Source organism: Salmo salar, chromosome ssa04 (genome assembly GCF_905237065.1).
Source record: "Salmo salar chromosome ssa04, Ssal_v3.1, whole genome shotgun sequence".
Taxonomy (NCBI): domain Eukaryota; kingdom Metazoa; phylum Chordata; class Actinopteri; order Salmoniformes; family Salmonidae; genus Salmo; species Salmo salar.
Window position 1 is genome coordinate 5311736 of NC_059445.1, and position 18694 is coordinate 5330429.

General features: G+C 48.1%; 1 protein-coding gene across 6 annotated transcripts in view; it reads left to right on the top strand.

Moving 5' to 3' along the window:
* Positions 1-14685: 14685 nt before the first annotated feature.
* Positions 14686-18694, top strand: part of LOC123742397 (zinc finger CCHC domain-containing protein 7) — a 113400-nt gene continuing 109391 nt past the window's right edge. For 5 of the 6 annotated variants that reach the window (XR_006769523.1, XR_006769524.1, XR_006769526.1 and 2 more), the window contains exon 1: positions 14686-14808. The gene's annotated coding sequence lies outside the window, so the exon portion shown is untranslated. The remainder of the gene's footprint in view (positions 14809-18694) is intronic. The other variant, XR_006769525.1, reaches the window with a different exon arrangement.

An 18694-nucleotide genomic window follows, 5' to 3' on the forward strand; every position in this document is an offset into this window, starting at 1 on the left:
CTATATCCCCCAGTAGACCAGTCTATATCCCTCCATATCCCCCAGTAGACCAGCCTATATCCCCCAGTAGACCAGCCTATATCCCCAGTAGCCCAGCCTATATCCCCCAGTAGCCCAGCCTATATCCCCAGTAGACCAGCCTATATCCCCCTATATCCCCCAGAAGGCCAGCCTATATCCCCCAGTAGACCAGCCTATATCCCCCTTATACCAGCCTATATCCCCTATATCCCACTATATCCCCCAGTAGCCCAGCCTATATCACCCAGTATGCCAGCCTATATCCCCTGTAGACCAGCCTATATCCCCCAGTAGGCCAGCCTATATCCCCCAGTAGACCAGCCTATATCCCCCAGTAGCCCAGCCTATATCCCCCAGTAGCCCAGCCTATATCCCCAGTAGACCAGCCTATATCCCCTATATCCCCCAGTAGGCCAGCCTATATCCCCCAGTAGACCAGCCTATATACCCCAGTATACCAGCCTATATCCCCCTATATCCCCCAGTAGACCAGCCTATATCCCCTATTATCCCACAGTAGGCCAGCCTATATCCCCCAGTAGACCAGCCTATATCCCCCAGTAGACCAGCCTATTTCCACTAGTAGACCGGCCTATATCCCCTAGTAGACCAGCTTGTAACCTCCTATATCCCCCAGTAGACCAGCCTATACCCTCCTATATCCCCCAGTAGGCCAGCCTATATCCCCCAGTAGACCAGTCTATATCCCCCTGTAGACCAGCCTATATCCCCCAGTAGGCCAGCCTATATCCCCAGTAGACCAGCCTATATCCCCCTGTAGACCAGCCTTTATCACCTAGTAGACCAGCCTATATCACCTAGTTGACCCCCTATATCCCCAGTAGGCCAGCCTATATCCCCCAGTAGACCAGCCTATATCCCCCTGTAGACCAGCCTTTATCACCTAGTAGACCAGCCTATATCACCTAGTTGACCCCCTATATCCCCTGTAGACCAGCCTTTATCACCTAGTAGACCAGCCTATATCACCTAGTTGACCCCCTATATCCCCCAGTAGACCAGCCTATATCCACATATATCCCCCAGTAGACCAGCCTATTTACCCCAGTACACCAGCCTATATCCCCTAGTAGACCAGACTGTAACCTCCTATATCCCCTGGTAGACCAGCCTATATCCGCCTGTAGACCAGCCTATATCTCCCAGTAGACCAGCCTATCCCCTCATATATCCCCCCAGTAGACCAGCCTATATCCCCCAGTAGACCAGCCTATATCCCCCAGTAGACCAGCCTATATCCCCCTGTAGACCAGCCTATTTCCCCCAGTAGGCCAGCCTATATCCCCCAGTAGCCCAGCCTATATCCCCCAGTAGGCCAGCCTATATCCCCCTGTAGACCAGCCTATATCCCCCTGTAGACCAGCCTATATCCCCCAGTAGGCAAGCCTATATCCCCCAGTAGCCCAGCATATATCCCCGAGTAGCCCAGCCTATATCCCCAATTACCCCAGCCTATATCCCCCAGTAGACCAGCCTATATCCCCTATATCCCCAGTAGGCCAGTCTATATCCCCCAGTAGACCAGCCTATATCCCCTATATCCCCCAGTAGACCAGCCTATATCCCCAGTAGACCAGCCTATATCCCCCTGTAGACCAGCCTATTTGCCCCAGTAGACCAGCCTATATCCCCTAGTAGACCAGCCTGTAACCTCCTATATCCCCTGGTAGACCAGCTTATATCCGCCTGTAGACCAGCCTATATCTCCCAGTAGACCAGCCTATACCCTCCTATATCCCCCAGTAGGCCAGCCTATATCCCCCAGTAGACCAGCCTATATCCCCCTGTAGACCAGCCTATATCCCCCAGTAGCCCAGCCTATATCCCCTGTAGACCAGCCTATATCCCCCTATATCCCCAGTTGGCCAGCCTTTATCCCCTAGTAGACCAGCCTATATACTCTGGTAGAGCAGCCTATACCCCCCTATATCCCCCGTTAGACCAACCTATATCCCCCAGTAGACCATCCTATATCCCTCCATATCCCCCAGTAGACCAGCCTATATCCCCCAGTAGACCAGCCTATATCCCCCAGTAGGCCAGCCTATATCCCCCAGTAGACCAGCCTATATCCCCTAGTAGACCAGCCTATATCCCCCAGTAGACCAGCCTATATCCCCCAGTAGACCAGCCTATATCCCTCCATATCCCCCAGTAGACCAGCCTATATCCCCCAGTAGACCAGCCTATATCCCCCAGTAGACCAGCCTATATCCCTAAATATCCCCCAGTAGACCAGCCTATATCCCCCAGTAGACCAGCCTATATCCCCCAGTAGACCAGCCTATATCCCTAGTAGACCAGCCTATATCCCCCAGTAGACCAGCCTATATCCCCTAGTAGACCAGCCTATATCCCCCCAGTAGACCAGCCTATATCCCCCAGTAGACCAGCCTATATCCCCCAGTAGACCAGCCTATATCCCCTAGTAGACCAGCCTATATCCCCTAGTAGACCAGCCTATATCCCCCAGGAGACCAGCCTATATCCCCCAGTAGGCCAGGCTATATCCCACAGTAAACCAGCCTATATCCCCCAGTAGCCCAGCCTATATCCCCCATTACCCCAGCCTATATCCCCCAGTAGACCAGCCTATATCCCCTATATCCCCCAGTAGGCCAGCCTATATCCCCCCAGTAGACCAGCCTATTTCCCCCCAGTAGACCAGCCTATATCCCCTAGTAGACCAGCCTGTAACCTCCTATATCCCCTGGTAGACCAGCCTATATCCGCCTGTAGACTAGCCTATATCTCCCAGTAGACCAGCCTTTACCCTCCTATATCCCCCAGTAGGCCAGCCTATATCCCCCCAGTAGACCAGCCTATATCCCCCTGTAGACCAGCCTATATCCCCAGTAGCCCAGCCTATATCCCCTGTAGACCAGCCTATATCCCCCAGTAGACCAGCCTATATCCCCCCTATATCCCCAGTTGGCCAGCCTTTATCCCCTAGTAGACCAGCCTATATACTCTGGTAGACCAGCCTATACCCCCCAGTAGACCAGCCTATATCCCCCAGTAGACCAGCCTATATCCCTCCATATCCCCCAGTAGACCAGCCTATATCCCCCAGTAGACCAGCCTATATCCCCCAGTAGACCAGCCTATATCCCTCCATATCCCCCAGTAGACCAGCCTATATCCCCCAGTAGACCAGCCTATATCCCCCAGTAGACCAGCCTATATCCCCTAGTAGACCAGCCTATATCCCCCAGTAGACCAGCCTATATCCCCTAGTAGACCAGCCTATATCCCCCAGTAGACCAGCCTATATCCCCCAGTAGACCAGCCTATATCCCCAGTAGACCAGCCTATATCCCCTAGTAGACCAGCCTATATCCCCTAGTAGACCAGCCTATATCCCCCAGGAGACCAGCCTATATCCCCCAGTAGGCCAGCCTATATCCCACAGTAGACCAGCCTATATCCCCCAGTAGCCCAGCCTATATCCCCCATTACCCCAGCCTATATCACCCAGTAGACCAGCCTATATCCCCTATATCCCCCAGTAGGCCAGCCTATATCCCCCAGTAGACCAGCCTATATCCCCCTGTAGACCAGCCTATTTCCCCCAGTAGACCAGCCTATATCCCCTAGTAGACCAGCCTGTAACCTCCTATATCCCCTGGTAGACCAGCCTATATCTGCCTGTAGACTAGCCTATATCTCCCAGTAGACCAGCCTTTACCCTCCTATATCCCCCAGTAGGCCAGCCTATATCCCCCAGTAGACCAGCCTATATCCCCCAGTAGACCAGCCTATATCCCCCAGGAGACCAGCCTATATCCCCCAGTAGGCCAGCCTATATCCCACAGTAGACCAGCCTATATCCCCCAGTAGCCCAGCCTATATCCCCCATTACCCCAGCCTATATCACCCAGTAGACCAGCCTATATCCCCTATATCCCCCAGTAGGCCAGCCTATATCCCCCAGTAGACCAGCCTATATCCCCCTGTAGACCAGCCTATTTCCCCCAGTAGACCAGCCTATATCCCCTAGTAGACCAGCCTGTAACCTCCTATATCCCCTGGTAGACCAGCCTATATCTGCCTGTAGACTAGCCTATATCTCCCAGTAGACCAGCCTTTACCCTCCTATATCCCCCAGTAGGCCAGCCTATATCCCCCAGTAGACCAGCCTATATCCCCCTGTAGACCAGCCTATATCCCCCAGTAGCCCAGCCTATATCCCCCTGTAGACCAGCCTATATCCCCCAGTAGACCAGCCTATATCCCCCTATATCCCCAGTTGGCCAGCCTTTATCCCCTAGTAGACCAGCCTATATACTCTGGTAGACCAGCCTATACCCCCCTATATCCCCCAGTAGACCAGCCTATATCCCCAGTAGACCAGTCTATATCCCCTAGTAGACCAACCTATATCCCCCAGTAGACCAGCCTATATCACTCCATATCCCCCAGTAGACCAGCCTATATCCCCCAGTAGACCAACCTATATCCTCCAGTAGACCAGCATATATCCCCCAGTAGACCAGCCTATATCCCCCAGTAGACCAGCCTATATCCCTCCATATCCCCCAGTAGACCAACCTATATCCCCCAGTAGACCAGCCTATATCCCCCAGTAGACCATCCTATATCCCCCAGTAGGCCAGCCTATATCCCCCAGTAGACCAGCCTATATCCCCTAGTAGACCAGCCTATATTCCCTAGTAGACCATCCTATATCCCCCAGTAGACCAGCCTATATCCCCCAGTAGACCAGCCTATATACCCCAGTAGACCAGCCTATATCCCCTAGTAGACCAGCCTATATACTCTGGTAGACCAGCCTATACCCCCCTATATCCCCCAGTAGACCAGCCTATATCCCCAGTAGACCAGTCTATATCCCCTAGTAGACCAACCTATATCCCCCAGTAGACCAGCCTATATCCCTCCATATCCCCCAGTAGACCAGCCTATATCCCCCAGTAGACCAACCTATATCCTCCAGTAGACCAGCATATATCCCCCAGTAGACCAGCCTATATCCCCCAGTAGACCAGCCTATATCCCTCCATATCCCCCAGTAGACCAACCTATATCCCCCAGTAGACCAGCCTATATCCCCCAGTAGACCATCCTATATCCCCCAGTAGGCCAGCCTATATCCCCCAGTAGACCAGCCTATATCCCCTAGTAGACCAGCCTATATTCCCTAGTAGACCATCCTATATCCCCCAGTAGACAAGCCTATATCCCCCAGTAGACCAGCCTATATACCCCAGTAGACCAGCCTATATCCCCCAGTAGACCAGCCTATATCCCTCCATATCTCCCAGTAGACCAGCCTATATCCCCCAGTAGACCAGCCTATATCCCCTAGTAGACCAGCCTATATCCCCCAGTAGACCAGCCTATATCCCCTAGTAGACCAGCCTATATCCCCCAGGAGACCAGCCTATATCCCCCAGTAGACCAGCCTATATCCCCCAGTAGACCAGCCTATATCCCCCAGTAGATCAGCCTATATCCCTCCATATCCCCCCAGTAGACCAGCCTATATCCCCCAGTAGACCAGCCTATATCCCCGAGTAGACCAGCCTATATCCCCCAGTAGACCAGCCTATATCCCCCAGTAGACCAGCCTATATCCCCTAGTAGACCAGCCTATATCCCCCAGTAGACCACCCTATATCCCCCAGTAGACCAGCCTATATCCCCCAGTAGACCAGCCTATATCCCCTAGTAGACCAGCCTATATCCCCTAGTAGACCAGCCTATATCCCCCAGTAGACCAGCCTATATCACCCTATATCCCCAGTTGGCCAGCCTTTATCCCCTAGTAGACCAGCCTATTTACTCTGGTAGACCAGCCTATACCCCCCTATATCCCCCAGTAGACCAGCCTATATCCCCCAGTAGACCAGCCTATATCCCCCTATATCCCCAGTTGGCCAGCCTTTATCCCCTAGTAGACCAGCCTATATACTCTGGTAGACCAGCCTATACCCCCTATATCCCCCAGTAGACCAGCCTATATCCCCCAGTAGACCAGCCTATATCCCCTAGTAGACCAAGCTATATCCCCAAGTAGACCAGCCTATATCCATCTATATCCCCCAGTAGACCCTCCTATATCCCTCCATATCCCCCAGTAGACCAGCCTATATCCCCCAGTAGACCAGCCTATATCCCTCCATATCCCCCAGTAGACCAGCCTATATCCCCCAGTAGACCAGCCTATATCCCCTAGGAGACCAGCCTATATCCCCCAGTAGACCAGCCTATATCCCCTAGTAGACCAGCCTATATCCCCCAGTAGACCAGCCTATATCCCCCAGTAGACAAGCCTATATCCCCTAGTAGACCAGCCTATATCCCCTAGTAGACCAGCCTATATCCCCCAGTAGACCAGCCTATATCCCCCAGTAGACCAGCCTATATCCCCCAGTCGACCAGCTTATATCCCCCAGTAGGCCAGCCTATATCCTCCAGTAGACAAGCCTATATCCCCTAGTAAACCAGCCTATATCCCCTAGTAGACCAGCCTATATCCCCCAGTAGACCAGCCTATATCCCCCAGTAGACCAGCCTATATCCCCCAGTAGACCAGCCTATATCCCCCCCATATCCCCCAGTAGACCAGCCTATATCCCCCAGTAGACCAGCCTATATCCCCCTGTAGACCAGCCTATATCCCCTGGTAGACCAGCCTATATCCCCCAGTAGACCAGCCTATATCCCCCAGTAGACCAGCCTATATCCCCTAGTAGACCAGCCTATATCCCCGAGTAGACCAGCCTATATCCCCCAGTAGACCAGCCTATATCCCTCCATATCCCCCAGTAGACCAGCCTATATCCCCCAGTAGACCAGCCTATATCCCCCAGTAGGCCAGCCTATATCCCCTAGTAGACCAGCCTATATCCCCTAGTAGACCAGCCTATATCCCCCAGTAGACCAGCCTATATCCCCCAGTAGACCAGCCTATATCCCCCAGTAGACCAGCCTATATGCCCCAGTAGACCAGCCTATATCCCCCAGTAGACCAGCCTATATCCCTCCATATCCCCCAGTAGACCAGCCTATATCCCCCAGTAGACCAGCCTATATCCCCTAGTAGACCAGCCTATATCCCCCAGTAGACCAGCCTATATCCCCCAGTAGACCAGCCTATATCCCCTAGTAGATCACCCTATATCCCCTAGTAGACCAGCCTATATCCCCCAGTAGACCAGCCTATATCCCCCAGTAGACCAGCCTATATCCCCCAGTAGACCAACCTATATCCCTCCATATCCCCCCAGTAGACCAGCCTATATCCCCCAGTAGACCAGCCTATATCCCCCCAGTAGACCAGCCTATATCCCCCCAGTAGGCCAGCCTATATCCCCCAGTAGACCAGCCTATATCCCCTAGTAGACCAGCCTATATCCCCCAGTAGACCAGCCTATATCCCCCAGTAGACCAGCCTATATCCCCCAGTAGACCAGCCTATATCCCCCAGTAGACCAGCCTATATCCCTCCATATCCCCCAGTAGACCAGCCTATATTCCCCAGTAGACCAGCCTATATCCCCCAGTAGACCAGCCTATATCCCCTAGTAGACCAGCCTATATCCCCCAGTAGACCAGCCTATATCCCCCAGTAGACCAGCCTATATCCCCTAGTAGACCAGCCTATATCCCCCAGTAGACCAGCCTATATCCCCTAGTAGACCAGCCTATATCCCCTAGTAGACCAGCCTATATCCCCCAGTAGCCCAGCCTATATCCCCCAGTAGACCAGCCTATATCCCCTAGTAGACCAGCCTATATCCCCTAGTAGACCAGCCTATATCCCCCAGTAGACCAGCCTATATCCCCCAGTAGACCAGCCTATATCCCCTAGTAGACCAGCCTATATCCCCCAGTAGACCAGCCTATATCCCCTAGTAGACCAGCCTATATCCCCTAGTAGACCAGCCTATATCCCCCAGTAGACCAGCCTATATCCCCCACGTTTTGTGACACCGCGCCTCACCGAATCTAAACGTTTTGTGACACCGCAACACACCGGGTCTAAACGTTTTGTGCCACCGCAACACACCGAATCTAAACGTTTTGTGACACCGCGCCTCACCGAATCTAAACGTTTTGTGACACCGCGCCTCACCGAATCTAAACGTTTTGTGACACCGCGCCTCACCAAATCTAAACGTTTTGTGACACCGCAACACACCGAATCTAAACATTTTGTGACACCGCAACACACCGAATCTAAACGTTTTGTGACACCGCGCCTCACCAAATCTAAACGTTTTGTGACACCGCAACACACCGAATCTAAACGTTTTGTGACACCGCAACACACCGAATCTAAACGTTTTGTGACACCGCAACACACCGAATCTAAACGTTTTGTGACACCGCGCCTCACCGAATCTAAACGTTTTGTGACACCGCGACACGCCGGGTCTATTTGTATGTAAAGGTAAACATCTTGCCGTGACGATTCGACAAGAGAGGACAAGGGTCTCCCGTGACTGGCTTTATACTCATGAGACACACACACACACACACACACACACACACACACACACACACACACACACACACACACACACACACACACACACACACACACACACACACACACCAACAATGCCTGCACAACACTTATTGTCTCCTGTGAGTAAAACCACATTGACAGGAGTGTGTGTGTGTGTGTGTGTGTGTGTGTGTGTGTGTGTGTGTGTGTGTGTGTGTGTGTGTGTGTGTGTGTGTGTGTGTGTGTAGCCTGGGCTGAAAAGTTTTGTTATTTCTTCTCTTGTTCCTCAGACAGACAGACAGACTTACAGACAGACAGACAGACAGACAGACAGACAGACAGACAGACAGACAGACAGACAGACAGACAGACAGACAGACAGACAGACAGACAGACAGACAGACAGACAGACAGACAGACAGACAGACAAAGAACGGTCCTCAGTCTACAGCCCAAAGAATGGTCCTCAGTCCAAAGAACGGTCCTCAGTCCAAAGAACGGTCCTCAGTCTACAGCCCAAAGAATGGTCCTCAGCCCAAAGAATGGTCCTCAGTCCTAAGAACGGTCCTCAGCCCAAAGAATGGTCCTCAGTCCACAGCCCAAAGAACGGTCCTCAGTCTACAGCCCAAAGAATGGTCCTCAGCCCAAAGAATGGTCCTCAGTCCTAAGAATGGTCCTCAGCCCAAAGAACGGTCCTCAGTCTACAGCCCAAAGAACGGTCCTCAGCCCAAAGAACGGTCCTCAGTCTACAGCCCAAAGAATGGTCCTCAGTCCTAAAAACGGTCCTCAGCCCAAAGAATGGTCCTCAGTCCACAGCCCAAAGAATGGTCCTCAGTCCAAAGAACGGTCCTCAGTCCAAAGAACGGTCCTCAGTCTACAGCCCAAAGAACTCAGTCTACAGCCCAAAGAATGGTCCTCAGTCCAAAGAACGGACCTCAGCCCAAAGAACGGTCCTCAGTCTACAGCCCAAAGAATGGTCCTCAGTCCAAAGAACGGTTCTCAGTCCAAAGAATGGTCCTCAGTCCACAGCCCAAAGAACGGTCCTCAATCTACAGCCCATAGAATGGTCCACAGTCCAAAGAACGGTCCTCAGCCCAAAGAACGGTCCTCAGTCTACAGCCCAAAGAACGGTCCTCAATCTACAGACCATAGAATGGTCCACAGTCCAAAGAATGGTCCTCAGCCCAAAGAACGGTCCTCAGTCCACAGCCCAAAGAATGGTCCTCAGTCCAAAGAACCGTCCTCAGTCCAAAGAACGGTCCTCAGTCTACAGCCCAAAGAACTCAGTCTACAGTCCAAAGAACGGTCCTCAGTCCAAAGAATGGTCCTCAGTCCACAGCCCAAAGAACGGTCCTCAATCTACAGCCCAAAGAACAGTCCTCAGTCTACAGCCCATAGAATGGTCCACAGTCCAAAGAACGGTCCTCAGCCCAAAGAACGGTCCTCAGCCTAAAGAACGGTCCTCAGTCTACAGCCTAAAGAACGGTCCACAGCCCATAGATGAGTCCATCTAAATTATAAGTATTGTTTGCCATCTTTTAAATTCTGTCCCACCTGACTTAACACAGCTTTGGGATGGTTTAGACTTTAAATCAGTGTTTATTCCACACAAATGACAACAATCATGGGTTCAAATACTGCCCATATCAGACAGCTTCAGCTGAAAAATCCATATTTTTTTCTCCCTTTCTTTCTTTCTTTCTTTCTTTCTTTCTTTCTTTCTTTCTTTCTTTCTTTCTTTCTTTCTTTCTTTCTTTCTTTCTTTCTTTCTTTCTTCCAGAAATAGACAAGAGTCCTTCGAAGTGCATGGACCACAGAACAGCGCCATGAAAAACACCCAACAGCACCCAGACACACTAAGCACCGTTAAACGAGGACAATGATATGCTTCTTCTGAAACCTTCTCTCTCCCAATAAGAATCCTTGTCAGGCAGAACCGACACTTTGGAACGTCTGATTGGAAATAACGGGGAATGCCTCCCTCCTACCCACAATGCTCGGGACTCGCTCGTTATTCCATCTTTACCAGGCCACTGGTTTGTATTGGCTCATATCAACCTACGCTCAACCAGCGCTTTCACATCGAGGCATCTCTATACCTAGGAAACAATAACGGGTAAATACCTGTCAGTTGACGGGACAGAAATCAGACGGTCGCAGCATCGCAATTTACCTGGAGCAGCGAGGCATTCCTGACCTGCATCTCATAGAGAGAGAGAGAGAGGGGGAGAGAGAGAGAGAGAGAGAGTGATAGAGAGAGAGAGAGAGAGGGGGAGAGAGAGAGAGAGCGAGAGTGATAGAGAGAGAGAGAGAGACAGAGAGAGAGAGAGAGAGAGAGAGTGTGTGATAGAGAGAGAGAGACAGAGAGAGAGAGAGACAGAGAGAGAGAGAGAGAGAGAGAGAGAGAGAGAGAGAGAGAGAGAGAGAGAGAGTGATAGAGAGAGAGAGACAGAGAGAGAGATAGAGAGAGAGAGTGATAGAGAGAGAGAGAGACAGAGAGAGAGACAGAGAGAGAGACAGAGAGAGAGACAGAGAGAGAGAGAGAGAGAGAGAGAGAGAGAGTGTGTGATAGAGAGAGAGAGAGAGACAGAGAGAGAGGGGGAGAGAGAGAGAGAGACAGAGAGAGAGAGAGATAGAGTGTGTGATAGAGAGAGATAGAGTGTGTGATAGAGAGAGAGAGAGAGAGAGGGGGAGAGAGAGTCCCCTTCCCCCTTGGTCTGCTCACCAAAGCAAAACTGGTGCGGGGTGGATGGGGTTTCGGATAGGGACGGGAAAAGGTAGTTTAACCTTTTGTAGGAGAACAATCTAACGTGATGGCCTTTTCCGGGCTGTGCCTGTACTCTGACACGCATGGGGGAACCCCCCCTTTAGAAATCAGATGGTATTCAAACTCGGCTTCTCCAGACTATCATCGGAGAACGCAGCTCACTGTATGATGGCAGGGTCTCTACGGAGAAATATGACGAGGATAAACGTTACAATATTGTAACGACCCTGGGTTTATAAGGCGCGGCTATCGACTCTGCCGTTCGAGCATGCTTTTGCGGCAAAGTCGATAGCGCGCCGGACCTTCGTGCTTGAAGGTTGAGGGTTCGAGACCTGCTCCCTGCTGTTTCATTACAATATACATGTAGGCTATAGTCAATAAACACATCTGGAGATATAGGGGGACATTTATACCCCCCCCCCCATAGCAAATCCCCCTGTAGCATATATAGACCCATTTCTTTCTGCAACAACAACTACACACATTCACTCAGCATCACAAACTGTAAGACAACGAGTTACAGTGACTCCTGACATGATTTACATCCTGGAAAAGAGGGTAGGATTTCAGCAGGTCATTGATGTTGATGACCGACGATGTAAATCTGTTTAGTTAGCTATCTCCATTTTTTTTTTTTTTTTTTTACTGATTGTGATTTACCTCTTTTGTCTTTCTGCCTCTGCTGCACAGCATCAGCCAACCGGAACGAATATTGACGATGATGGAGCCTAAATTAATTGTTAATCAAATGCTATGCTTCTGTAGCAGTACTGTTGATATTTTAAAACGAAGTAGCTAGCTCCAAACAATCGACCGGTGACTGCGTCTCTCAAGCCATGGCATGTTTGGATACCGGGGCGCAATCTCTCCGTACAGGTCAGACTGGAGGCTCCCGGAGGATCCTTTACGGATTCTTCAAATTCTAACTGTGGGGGGAACCCCTTCTTCAAAGAACCCCCCTTTTAATGGTTCCTTTGGGGTAAATATTTGTCCCCCCCCCATTATTATAAATAATAATCAGCATAACAATAACAACAAAAATAATAACAACAATAACAACAATAACAACAACAATAATAACAATAACAACAATAATAACAACAATAATAACAATAATAACAACAATAATAACAATAACAACAATAATAACAATAATAACAACAATATTTTTAGTTGTCTGTGTTTATTAGGATTTTAGAGGGCAAAGCGAAAATTCTGAAAATGGTAAAAAAACGTGGTAAACTCCCAGCCCCAAGTCCAATAGGTCTGGCGTGTTGATGCTGATGTGTGATCTATAGGCTATCCATAGCCAGAATGATTTGGCAGTGCATGGTGACCGAATAGTTTTCCTGTTATATTCATCAGAGGTGTATGGAGAGGGGGAAGTCTGTCAATACAAAACATATATAATTATACAAAATAATTCACCAAAATAATTCACATTTGTTCTTTTTTTTTTTTTTTGGTGGGGGTAAAAATTATATGAATGAAAAACTGTTCACTTTCTGGACGCTGGTTTTCACACACATACCTTGTCCGTAATGAAAAGGCCTCTGGGATCTTCATTAAAACAGGGAGGAGGAAGATGGCTGCTGTGACTGAGTCCTGGAAGGTTCTAGAGAAACCGTTCATTACAATCAACTGTACATGACACTGTATAACATTATGAGACAAACCAATACCAATTGTGTGTCTGCTGGTCAGTGTACCTGTAGACACAGACAAACACATAACGGTGCATTCGGAAAGTATTCAGACTCCTTACCTTTTTACACATTTTGCTACGTTAAAGCCTTATTCTAAAATGGATTAAATGAAACATTTTTCCTCATCAATCTACACACAATACCCCATAATAACATCACAATACCCCATAATAACATCACAATACCCCATAATGACATCACAATACCCCATAATGACATCACAATACCCCATAATGACATCACAATACCCCATAATGACATCACAATACCCCATAATGACATCACAATACCCCATAATGACATCCCAATACCCCATAATGACATCACAATACCCCATAATGACATCACAATACCCCATAATGACATCCCAATACCCCATAATGACAAAGCGAAAACAGGTTTCTAGAAATTTTAGCAAATGTATAAAAAATATCAAACCTTATTTACATAAGTATCCAGACCGTTTGCTATGAGACAGCGAAATTGAGCTCAGGTGCATCCTGTTTCCATTGATCATCCTTGAGATGTTTCTACGACTTGATTGGAGTCCACCTGTGGTAAATTCAATTGATTTGAAAAGGCACACAGTTGACAGTGCATGTCAGAGCAAAAACCAAGCCAAGAGGTCGAAGGAATTGTCCGTAGAGCTCAGAGACAAGATTGTGTCAAGGCACAGATCTGGGGAAGGGTACCAAAAAATGTCTGCAGCGTTGAAGGTTCCCAAGAACACTGTGGCCTCCATCATTCTTAAATGGAAGAAGTTTGGAACCACCAAGACTCTTCCTAGAGCTGGCCGCCCGGCCAAACTGAGCAATCAGACGGGAGATGGGCCTTGGTCAGGGAGGTGACCAAGCACCCGATGGTCACTTTGACAGAGGTTCAGAGTTCCTCTGTGGAGATGGGAGAACCTTCCAGAAAGACAACCATCTCTGCAGCACTCCACCAATCAGGCCTTACGTCTGGAGGAAACCTGGCACCATCCCTACGGTGAAGCATGGTGGTGGCAGCATCATGCTGTGGAGATGTTTTTCCAGCAGCAGGGACTGGGAGACTAGTCAGGATCGAGGGAAAGATGAACGGAGTAAAGTACAGAGAGATCCTTGATGAAAACCTGCTCCAGAGCACTCAGGACCTCAGACTGGGGTGAAGGTTCACACAGCCAAGCATTTTTCAGTGCCAAGAAACCTACAGTTATTTAAAAAAAATATATATATATATATATATATTTTATTTAACCAGGCAAGTTACTTAAGAACAAATTCTTATTTACAATGACTGCCTACCTTGGTCAAACCCCGGAATGACGCTGGGCCAATTGTGTCGCCGCCCTATGAGACTCCCAATCACGGTCTGTTGTGATACAGCCTAGAAATTGAACCAGGGTCTGTAGTGACATCTCTAGCCCTGAGATGCAGTGCGTCACACGGGACGCTTCAAGGAACATTGAGGATCTTAGAAGAACCCTTGTTAAAAAAAAATATATACATTTATAGGGGTTTAATGTGATATGAATAGGGTATCCTATAGTAGTATAGAATAGTCTATGATAATCTTAATAAATTAATATAACGGTGATGTTATATTAAACATGAAGACTATTCCACATATATATTTTTTTGGGGGGGGCGACATTAAAGTTTACGAGGCTACTGTTGACCTTTCATCAAAATGTCTTGACACTGTCTGAATGCAGACAGGCACAGTCGGTTCCCTGGGAAAGGTCATGGTTGGCCCAATCCACTTCCCTCTCCACAACACCGGAAGTAGCAGAGCATGTGAGCAAACCAGTGAAATACTCTAGTGAGTTATAAAAACAGGTGAGTTGATTTTTTTTTTTTTATCCGTTGGAATCAACGAGATATGTGCATGTAGTTTTGCCGTAGTGAAGAGAACCGGAGAGGTGCCGGTTGTGTGTGTGAATCCGTCGCCGGTGTTGAACAGAGCGTTTTGTTTACATGCCGCCGGCCTTTCATAAACACGTGGGGTGCAGCATAAACCGATGCTAACATATTAGCCAACTATAGTTAGTTAACACAACACTTTAGATAGCATCAAACTCATTTAATAAGACAGTCCGCATGTCGTAACTGAACTTACAGGCTAGTTGAACATCATGTTTTATAACGTCTTTGATGTCCCATCTTTTAGCGTTAGTGGATGTGTGTTAGCCAGTTAGCTAGCTAGTATGTGAACACGTCTTGTTATGTTTTATCAAACCTGGCTGTTTGTTTTAGCTGGTCACTGGTGCTTTTTTATTGTAACTAGTTATACACGGACTGCAGTCCTCAAATCACAGCTAGAATCATGTTTCAACAGCAGAGATGTCATGTAACAGATTCTTCCATCTCTGTTCTGAAGTCCCGTTGGGTCGTTTGTCATTGTGTTAGCGAAGTCATTTGGGTCGTCACCATGTAAAGCTCTTGTAGAGGGACACCTGAGCCGTCTTGCCTTCTTCTCCCCGGTCCAGAGATTCACAGATCTGGTACCAGGTAGTTCAGGAGGATGGACAGGTCTGGTACCAAGTAGTTCAGGAGGATGGACAGGTCTGGTACCAGGTAGTTTAGGAGGATGGACAGATCTGGTACCAGGTAGTTCAGGAGGATGGACAGGTCTGGTACCAGGTAGTTCAGGAGGATGGACAGATCTGGTACCAGGTAGTTCAGGAGGCTGGACAGGTCTGGTACCAGGTAGTTCAGGAGGATGGACAGGTCTGGTACCAGGTAGTTCAGGAGGATGGACAGGTCTGGTACCAGGTAGTTCAGGACAGATCTGGTACCAGGTAGTTCAGGAGGCTGGACAGGTCTGGTACCAGGTAGTTCAGGAGGATGGACAGGTCTGGTACCAGGTAGTTCAGGAGGATGGACAGGTCTGGTACCAGGTAGTTCAGGAGGATGGACAGATCTGGTACCAGGTAGTTCAGGAGGATGGACAGATCTGGTACCAGGTAGTTCAGGAGGATGGACAGGTCTGGTACCAGGTAGTTCAGGAGGATGGACAGGTCTGGTACCAGGTAGTTCAGGAGGATGGACAGGTCTGGTACCAGGTAGTTCAGGAGGCTGGACAGGTCTGGTACCAGGTAGTTCAGGAGGCTGGACAGGTCTGGTACCAGGTAGTTCAGGAGGATGGACAGGTCTGGTACCAGGTAGTTCAGGAGGATGGACAGGTCTGGTACCAGGTAGTTCAGGAGGATGGACAGGTCTGGTACCAGGTAGTTCAGGAGGATGGACAGATCTGGTACCAGGTAGTTCAGGAGGATGGACAGGTCTGGTACCAGGTAGTTCAGGAGGATGGACAGGTCTGGTACCAGGTAGTTCAGGAGGATGGACAGGTCTGGTACCAGGTAGTTCAGGAGGATGGACAGGTCTGGTACCAGGTAGTTCAGGAGGATGGACAGGTCTGGTACCAGGTAGTTCAGGAGGCTGGACAGGTCTGGTACCAGGTAGTTCAGGAGGATGGACAGGTCTGGTACCAGGTAGTTCAGGAGGCTGGACAGATCTGGTACCAGGTAGTTCAGGTGGTTTTCAACTGAGCCACAGGGAAGCCTCTCCCTCCCCTTCATGACCTCCAGTCCTCTCCAGTCCCCTACAGTATCGCGACCTAATGAGTCATGAATCTCCCTGTACTGCTTGTAGAAACCCTCCAGACATTTCAGATGATTTGTCACACACCCGATCGTTGTTCAGGAGATAAAGATGAACACTGAAAGTTATCTCCGACCCCCCCGGGGATCAATGCACAATCTTCAGTGGCTGAGTTTTTCGGTCGGAGATTCCTTGATCATTATGAAGATGCCTTTTTCATTTCCTCAGACGACACACACACCTCATCATTTCTCTGTCTTTTCTCTCCCCACACACTCACTCACTCACTCACTCACTCACTCACTCACTCACTCACTCACTCACTCACTCACTCACTCACTCACTCACTCACTCACTCACTCTCACTCACTCACTCACTCACACTCTCACACTCTCACTCACACACTCACTCACTCACTCTCACTCCCTCTGTCCTCTGTCCTTATTTCCTGGGTGGCGGTCTGTGAGCGGTCAGCGTGGCGTTTCCAGGGCAATGGCGCTCTAGGAGCCAATCATCTCTGGCCATCATGGCACAGATACGCAGCACTGGGCAGGGCAATGGACCTCACAATCCCTCTCTCTCACACAAACACACACAGACAGACAGACAGACAGACAGACCAGACCAGACAGACTAGTTTGATAATGAGTAGAGTGGAGTTCACATTAGTTTTGATGATAATGATGATAATGAATAGGGTGGAGTTCACATTAGTTTTGATGATAATGAGTAGAGTGGAGTTCACATTAGTTTTGATGATAATGATGATAATGAGTAGAGTGGAGTTCACATTAGTTTGATAATGAGTAGAGTGGAGTTCACATTAGTTTGATAATGAGTAGAGTGGAGTTCACATTAGTTTGATAATGAGTAGGGTGGAGTTCACATTAGTTTGATAATGAGTAGAGGAGTTCACATTAGTTTGATAATGAGTAGAGTGGAGTTCACATTAGTTTGATAATGAGTAGGGTGGAGTTCACATTAGTTTGATAATGAGTAGAGTGGAGTTCACATTAGTTTGATAATGAGTAGAGTGGAATTCACATTAGTTTGGATGATAATGATGATAATGAGTGGGGTGGAGTTCACATTAGTTTGATGATGATAATGAGTTGGGTGGAGTTCACATTAGTTTGATAATGAGTAGGGTGGAGTTCACATTAGTTTGATAATGAGTAGAGTGGAGTTCACATTAGTTTGATAATGAGTAGGGTGGAGTTCACATTAGTTTGATAATGAGTAGGGTGGAGTTCACATTAGTTTGATAATGAGTTGGGTGGAGTTCACATTAGTTTGATAATGAGTAGAGTGGAGTTCACATTAGTTTGATAATGAGTAGGGTGGAGTTCACATTAGTTTGATAATGAGTTGGGTGGAGTTCACATTAGTTTGATAATGAGTAGAGTGGAGTTCACATTAGTTTGATAATGAGTAGAGTGGAGTTCACATTAGTTTGATAATGAGTTGGGTGGAGTTCACATTAGTTTGATAATGAGTAGAGTGGAGTTAACATTAGTTTGATAATGAGTAGAGTGGAGTTCACATTAGTTTGGATGATAATGAGTAGAGTGGAGTTCACATTAGTTTGATAATGAATAGGGTGGAGTTCACATTAGTTTGATAATGAGTAGGGTGGAGTTCACATTAGTTTGGATGATAATGAGTAGAGTGGAGTTCACATTAGTTTGGATGATAATGAGTAGAGTGGAGTTCACATTAGTTTGGATGATAATGAGTAGAGTGGAGTTCACATTAGTTTGGATGATGATATTGATAATGAGTGGGGTGGAGTTCACATTAGTTTGGATGATAATGAGTAGAGTGGAGTTCACATTAGTTTGGATGATAATGAGTAGAGTGGAGTTCACATTAGTTTGGATGATAATGATGATAATGAGTGGGGTGGAGTTCACATTAGTTTTATTGATGATAATGCCAGATTTTCTCTTCTCTCTTCAATGTAAGGTCTTTATTGACATGGGGGAAACATATCATAACATTGTCAAAGCAAGTGAAATAGATAATAAACAATAACAAATAATTAACAGTAAATATTACACTTACACAAGTTCCAAAATAATAAAGACATTTCAAATGTCATATTTATGTCGCCCTCTCTCT